The sequence below is a fragment of the Myiozetetes cayanensis genome, unplaced genomic scaffold, assembly GCF_022539395.1.
Source record: "Myiozetetes cayanensis isolate MyiCay16 unplaced genomic scaffold, myiCay2020 scf19, whole genome shotgun sequence".
Classification (NCBI taxonomy): Eukaryota; Metazoa; Chordata; class Aves; order Passeriformes; family Tyrannidae; genus Myiozetetes; species Myiozetetes cayanensis.
In genome coordinates, this window is record NW_026087400.1 from 4,648,286 (window position 1) to 4,655,969 (window position 7,684).

Consider the following 7,684-nt stretch of genomic DNA (forward strand, 5'->3'; position numbering starts at 1 on the left):
TGGCTCCAGCCAGGCTTCGGCTGGGAGCCGGGAAGGTGGCAGGGATGCTCCCAGCAGGCTGGGGCAGCGTCCGCTCTGCTGGTTCCAGGGAGGTGACGCCGGCAGGCTCCGAGTGTTTGATCAGCCACCAGACGGATAAAACACTTCCTTCCTTAAGCTGTAACTTTCCTGCGAGGGTTCAAGGTGTGCCATTCCCCAACACAAGCCACGTGCCTTGCCCTCATCCTCCTCTCTGAGGACTCGCTGCCTCTCCCCAGGTGGGATGCATCCAGCACCAGCCACAGCCAACACTTGCTAAAAAGGGGGCTCAGAGCAGCTTCAGCCCTTCCTCAATGCAGCAGCTGTCACAGAGGTTGGATAGAGAAGCACAGGCTGTAATTAGAAGAGTCTGGGGCTCTGCAGGTGCCAAGGACACCGGATACCACCTTCAAAACCTGCCTCCAGGCACTGGTACCTGCTCAGCTGCTACCAGGCATTTCCATTAGTTGAGGTACTTTCTGCAGGCCAGAGCTCACCTAAAGGTGACAGTGACCAGCAAAGAAACGGGCAGAAGAACTGGGATGTGGAGATGGTTCATTACAGCCATCATTACCCTCAGATGCATCTGAAATCAGATTTCTGTTAGTTAAAGCAGGAGTGAAAAATATTGGCTGTCATAGAGGATTAAACCTCAGAAACACTAAAGAAACCTACAGAAAGAGTGTGTGGAGAAGATGGGAGGGAGCGAAGGGAAGGAAATTTTTTTAGCTGAGGAAGTTCTGCTTCAATTTGAAGTCTGATAAAGCATCACTAAACCAAATGCTGTCTTTAATTAGTTCATCTTTAGCAGCAACTCCTCAGCCAGCAGTGAGTTAGCCAGTACCTCCATCAGCACAAGCAGACCCTTCCAGGTTTATGTTCCATAACACTGCTGAATCCAACAAGCCTGGATTAGGGATTCAAGGAGCACAGCACGGAACAGCCAGGGCCAGAAGGGACAGGAGACACGGAGTAAAGGCACGGCAGTAACTGGAGGCACACTGGTCTTCCTGAATCCAGGATCACTGCTGGTTCTCTGCTGATGGAGGAGCAGCAAAGGTGCAGCTCAGGGACTGGACAAACCTCTCTCCCAGCGATCCTGTCCAAGTCAAACACCCACTGCAGGGGCTGTGCCAACAAGGCTCCCTCTATCCAGACTCTCCCTGAGCACACCCTCTCCTATGTCCTGCTGTTTATGCCAGGCCATAAACGCAGGGAAACAGGCTCCCCTTGTGCAGGCTCAGAACAGCTCCTCGAGTCCCCTCCGGCAGCGGCAGTGCCGGTGCTGATGTGTCTGTGCCAGTCCTGAGGTGCTCCTGGGGCAGGCACGGGAGCAGCATCCTTCATTCCCAGCAGAAATGACGCTGGGGGAAATTCCCAAGATCCCCAAACCTGCCCATCTGATCACTAGAGAAAAATTGCTGCTGTTCTAATCATTGGATAATAAGTATTTTCCTTAAAAAAAAAAAATACTCCCCTCCAAACCTGAGAGTGTTTTACTCTTATGGTAAAAAGTTAAAGGATTTCAGCTCCTGCCAGCTTCTTTCATGGAAGACATAGGAGGAAAAAAGTTATCGCACCCATAAATAACCTTGTAAAATGTGCCCTTTAAATTAGACATTAATGTTTCTACTTAAGCTGCAAAAACAAGGAAGAGAAGCTACTAAAAATATATTATCTCCCCCTCTCAAGCCTGGGAAGCACTTCAGTCAAGAGAGCAGAGGGAGGGCACAGCAGCCAGAGATATCCAGGGCTGCTGAGGATGGTGGGGCCGTGCTCAGAAAGCTGCCTGTGGGGATGACAGACAGATGGATGGACTCAAACTTCTCCTGAGAGGACAGAGGAACTCTGTAAACCTGCAGCTGTTAAAGAGAAGGTGACTGTGGAGTACCTGTTTTCCCAACAAGGACCAGGGCCAAGCTCACAAAATAAGTCAGTAGGCTTGAAACAAACTGGAGAATGGTTTTTCCCCTTCAGCAGCATAAAATTAAATTGTGCAAGTTGCCATCACTTGATATAAGCCTCAAAATCTAAATTGATTTTAAAAAAAAGATGGTTACTTCCATCTTCACTGGTAGAAGCTGCAGGAATATATTAGTGGAGAGGTTACTCACCATTTCTCCTCCTCTTTCCCTGATTTCTGTTACTGGTCCACATCAGAGCAAGGATCCAGGCCTGCAGGAACTTCTGTTCTCCACCAGCACAACACTCCAAATGTCACAACCTCAGGGCTTTTTGCACTGACATTTAGAGGGAAGAGCATCTCCTCAGTTCAGGAGCAAAGCCATGTTAAACCAAAGCCCTGTGGCCTCTGCTCACAGCACTGAGCTCTTATTCAACCCCAGCAGTGCCCTTTGCAGATTTGACACCTTTCACCCAAAGCAATTTTTGTCACTGAAGGGAATATGGGGAACACATCCTGCAAGTTGCTGTTAATTCCATCCTGGAGGTGACAGCATTTCAAGGCTGGGAAAAACAACTCCCAGGTATGTGTCCCTCCCTCCCCACACATGAAGGGGGTAGTTATCAACTTCATCTACAGATGAAAACAATCATTCATAGCATGGCTTCAGAGTCCAAGCCACAATGAATTGCAAGCAGCACTGAAGAGTCCCTTCATCTAGGTCTCCTCTCCAGAGGAACTGGAGTGTCTGTTTTTTCTGTTTCAATAGATGAGGAAGTAGTTTGACTCATTAAGTGTCCAGAAAGGGTAGAGGCATACCTCTAGGTACGGCCACATCTTGGTCTTCAATTCCCAACATTGTTACAGCAAGTAGAAGGTTTAGCTCTCACTGATTTATTTTTTTTTCCTTCTTTTTTCCCTAACAGGGTTGAGGGAAAGACAGGAGGGAATTGGATGAGTTTGTTTTGACAAGTTGTAAAAAGATTAAAAACCTGTTTGTAAGGCTTGCCAGGAGATAGCACAGAGGACACTGTGAGCTTTCACAGCCATCCTTGTCACTGACTGCAAAGTTTGCCTTAGTCCTTTGGCTAAATTTTGTCCTCCCTGTGGCAGTTCAGGCTCTGCATTTCAAGCAGAGAGCTGGAGAAATCTCCTGTGCAGGGCAGCAAGGTCTGGCAACAGACAGATTCAGATTTTTCCTGCTCTGGGCTGGCACATCCAATGCCAGCAGTTGGCAGCCAGCCATCACTTCTTGCCCCACACACAGGCTTTGATTTAGCTTAAGCAAAAAACCCCTAAAAAATTAAAAAAAAAAAAAAAAGGAGTTCACAGCCAACATCAAGACAGTAAAATCCCTGTTTTTGCAGGGCCTGTTTCCTTTGAGCGAGACAGCCCTTCCCTGACCTGCTGACACTGAGCTGTCCTTGCCAGACAACATTTCCCTTGGGGGTAAGTCCTTGTCGCCAGCAAGGTGTGCTCACCTGGGCTGGAGCCCATCCAGAGAGCCCAGCATTGTTTGGGAGCCAGGCTCTCCCTGCTGCTTTAGAAAAATTGTTTGTATTTGGCAGTGAAGCTCACAGTCCACCCCCGGGGCTATTTTGCTGCTTAACTCATTGGTGTCAGCGCCACAGCAAACGCTGGAAGCCCCTTCACATCAAACACCTCCAAAAAAAAAAAACCCACTTGGAATAGCACAGCAGCAATACTGGGGGCATCTTGAGTGGAGATCCCTCACTCCCAGCACCCAGGGAATGGTCTTGTAATCACTAATGGCAGCCTGGAGATTGCTGTGCACCAGGGAAATGTGCAGCACCACGGAGACTCCTCCACTTCGGTGCTGGAAGCTGCTCATGGGGAATGGTCAGCAGCGTTCTCACAGCCCAAGAAAATTGGGAAGATTTATTACCTTCTAGTGGCAGAAAATGAGCACGTTATTCAGTAATTTCTCATTACCTGGTTATAAATCTGAGCTGGAGCTCTCTCGTCATTGAGTGTCCTTCGTGGTTTTTTTTTTTTCCAGAAAAGAAATTTGGATCTTCCAGAGATATATTGCTTCTTTCCACATAAAATAAAGACTGCTAACCCCAAGCAATCAAATGCAAGTCAAAAATAATTTGGCTGGCTACAAAGTAGCAAATAGGAGGCTTTTTGTTTCCCTTAAAGCTGTAAGCAAACACAGCTCAGTCATGGTGTTAGAGAACTACAAAGAACAGAATTTTAGCTTGGGGAGGGAAAAAACCAAACCAAACCAAACCAACAAAACCCCCAAAATGAAAAATTAAATTCTCCCATGATTACATTGCTCCAGGACCTGCAGTTTTAATGAAAACACCACCGACTACTCACCTTCATTATGAACCAAGTTTTCATTGGGGAAAAAAAACCAACAAAGAACAAATGACAACAAAAGAAATGCTCTTATGCAACAAGACACGGAACCTGCGTCATCCCCACTTCCCCATTCCTCAACATTAGAACAATTAAAACTGTCAACAGTCCTTAACTTTCAGCTCCCAAACCAGTGTGTGGGTGTGAGACTTTGAAGCAGGGCACATGAGTTTAATTCCCTCCGTTCCCCTTAAGGGTGAGACTCTTCAACGTGTGTTTTTAGGTCACTAAGTTGTTGCAGACCACTGGGGACATGGAGACTTCCTTGTCCCTGCTCCGGGGCATCTCTCAAGGTGCATCTCTGCTGCTCCATCTCCACAGGAGCCTCTCAGGGCTCGATGATCTCAGAGGTCTTTTCCAAGCAAAACGACTCCATGATTCTGGGAGGAGCAGACTGCAGAGCAGCATTCACAGCCCCTCAGCACTGCCTGGGCAACCTGAGCTCGGTCAGGGCCCTGCCAGGTGCTGCCCAGTACATGCTGTGGCCAATTTCAGACCCACACTTCTCCCAGAGAAGGAATGCTCAAGCTTCAAAGGTGGGAAAGCCTCCTGCTGCAATGGGAATGTGCTAATTATGTTATAATTAGCCTGGACTAAACACAGCCAGAGGAATCACTCCTGGCATGGGAAGTTTAATCCTATCACAATCCATTAAAAAGAACTGTTGGCTACAGCTCTGCCAACCTGTATCAGGGGCGATGGGGAGACAGCCCTGCCCCAGCTCTGTACGTGAGCCTGCTGCTTCCTCATCATAAAGAAAAGGTTTTTACACTGGCTTAACAGCAAAGGGCCAGGGTAACAGGGGCAAGAAAAGCCTAGAACCCGATATTTTTTACAGCCTGAGCTTTAAACTGCCACCATCCAGCCTGGTGCACTCGGTCAGAGAGAAGGGAGAGCTGAAATCCCAAAGCAGCAAGCAAAATCAAAGGTGTGTGTGGCAGGAGGAGAGGAATTTTTATCGTTTTGCTTAATGCAGCATGAAAGTCGCCAGCAGAGGACAGGATGGGGCTGTGGATAAGCAGATACACGAGTAGGAGTACATTTCTAACCCTGCATCCAGCTATTAGAACCTCATGGAAGAAGATTTCTCCAGCAACGATCCATGCACAGTGACACGATTCCCTCTAGAGGAAGGAAGGAGAAGTGAGGCTTTCCACCAGCAGCGTCCATCTGGCCACACGCTCTGAAAGGAGCACCTTCATAGAATCATAAAATAGTTTGGGATAGGAGGGGCTTTCAAGGTCATCTAGTTTCAAATCCCCAACATGGGCAGGGACATCTTCCACTAGACCAGCACCTTCTGTGTGAGCTGGTGTGTGCCCCAGTCCTTCTTCACAACCAGTGCAAGAGAGGGTTTGCACTGGGACTGATCCAGAGGAGTTTCAGCCCAAGGAATACGTCCCCCAGAGTGCAGCTGGTGCTAAGTCTACACAAGAAAATGGACAACAGCCCAGGAAAGATTCACCAGTCCTGAGCTGGTGCTTTGCAGCCACTCCTCACAGGATGAGTGCTTTCCTCTGGCACTGATACTCAGACATAATTCATCTGATTGAGTCAGTCTCTGTGCCACAGCTCCTGTTCCACTGGCCAAGCACGGCTGGGCTGTTTCACCTCTGATGCCTCGTGGGTTCTGGAAGGAGATGGGTCAGAAAGGCAGGTGAGTCTCTGTCTCCATCACTGGCAGAGTCCAAGGCACACGTGGCCTTCAGCAGATGATAAAAAGCCCTTCACAACCACCATCACAGAGAGGACAGGTATTTAACAGACATGGAAACCAGTAACTCCATTCTGCAGAAGTTTAATTTAACTAGCTGGGGTATCACCAGCAGCCTAGATTACATAAGGAATATTTATTCCACTTCTTTGATGTGCTTTGTGCTCCATCCCAAGTTCTATGACCAGCTTAGAGACACACCTTGGTGTGGGAAAATGGAGACTTGCAGCAGTCTCAGATTCAGATTTTCTATTTTTGCCAATACTGCAGTGACACTGGGGAGCTTGACTTGAATGGTGAAGCCCTGTCTAGGTGGACTAAATCTGTAATTCCAGTCTAGTGCACTGCATTGAGCTGCACCCCAAAAGTGACAGCTGATGGCTGGAGTCAATAGGCAATTTGAGAACACAGAATTAAAACATCAATTCCCTCTTGGGACTGCATCAAGCTTCTATGTAAAAACAACACACAGAAAAGGTTTTCTAAATAAGAAAATTCCTAGTCTGACCTTGATCACAACAGCCTTTATATAGGCTGGCACATCAATTTACATATATTAACCATCCATGTCAGCAGAGTAGGAAAGAAGATGTATATACACAAGTGGGGTTTTGCCCTAAGTAGTCAAACACCATTACATTGAAGGCAAGAAGAGCAGTCCAGTGCAGAACTGCTGATATTAAGCAGGAGCACTTCAATCAGGAGTGGGGGTTTTTAGTCATAAAAGACACACTCCAGCCTTTCTGCATTTTCTGGCAGGAGCTGATTTATCTATTGTAAAATTCAACAGCCTCAGCAACGCTGAGCAGCCTCTCTGAGGGAGCACTTTTTGGCAGGGCTTAAAGGGAAAGACAAGAACCGGTTTACAAACTGTGCAGAGCTGATAGCACTGGATTTTCCTGCTTGAGCAGCGGTCATGGTCCTGCTGAGGTACAACACAACCGTGTTCTTGGCAGTCCAGCTAGCCAGTCCTGACAGAGATTTGGCCTCTCCCACTCGTTCTCAGCAATTTAAAGTACAAGGAAGCTTCTCCTAGGAAGTCTTTTCAGTATTTCTTTCATCTCTTCTGGTTTTAGCCAGTTTAAACATTGCCATTGGGGCAGCATTGGTGAAATTTGGAGATCGGAGGCGATGGCATCATTTGTGGATAAAAACCCAGGCTGGTTTAATCTCACCTAAAGCAAACGTCAGCACCTTGCCCAGAGGAGGCTGACCTTTCTTTTCCTGCGTTGCTGAGGAGATGCAGCTCCCTGCTGACAGAGCACAAGTGGCTGGAGCCAGGACAGGCAGCATGTCTTGGCCTCCTTGCAGATGAGTGACTTCACAGACGATGAGCGATCGCGCCGCGGGTACCTCAGAGCTTCGGGTTTTACACCTTCCCAACCACTGAGCTCCACTTCTCTTTCCTTGTGGGACTTTCAGTTTCCACCCCAGGGCCCCGTCCTGCAAACCTTTGGCAAAGCAGCGGAGAGGTGCAGAGGCCTAACCTGTGTACTGGGCTAAGCCTGTGGAGTTTGGGGAGGTGACGATGGCCAAGCAGCTCCCGAGAGCCCACCCAAAGTGCGTTGCAGAAGGTGGAGCGCCTGTGGATGAACATACTGGAATAGGTGGAGACCACAAGGAAACTGGAAACGACCCCACTGCCTGCTTGCACACCTCAG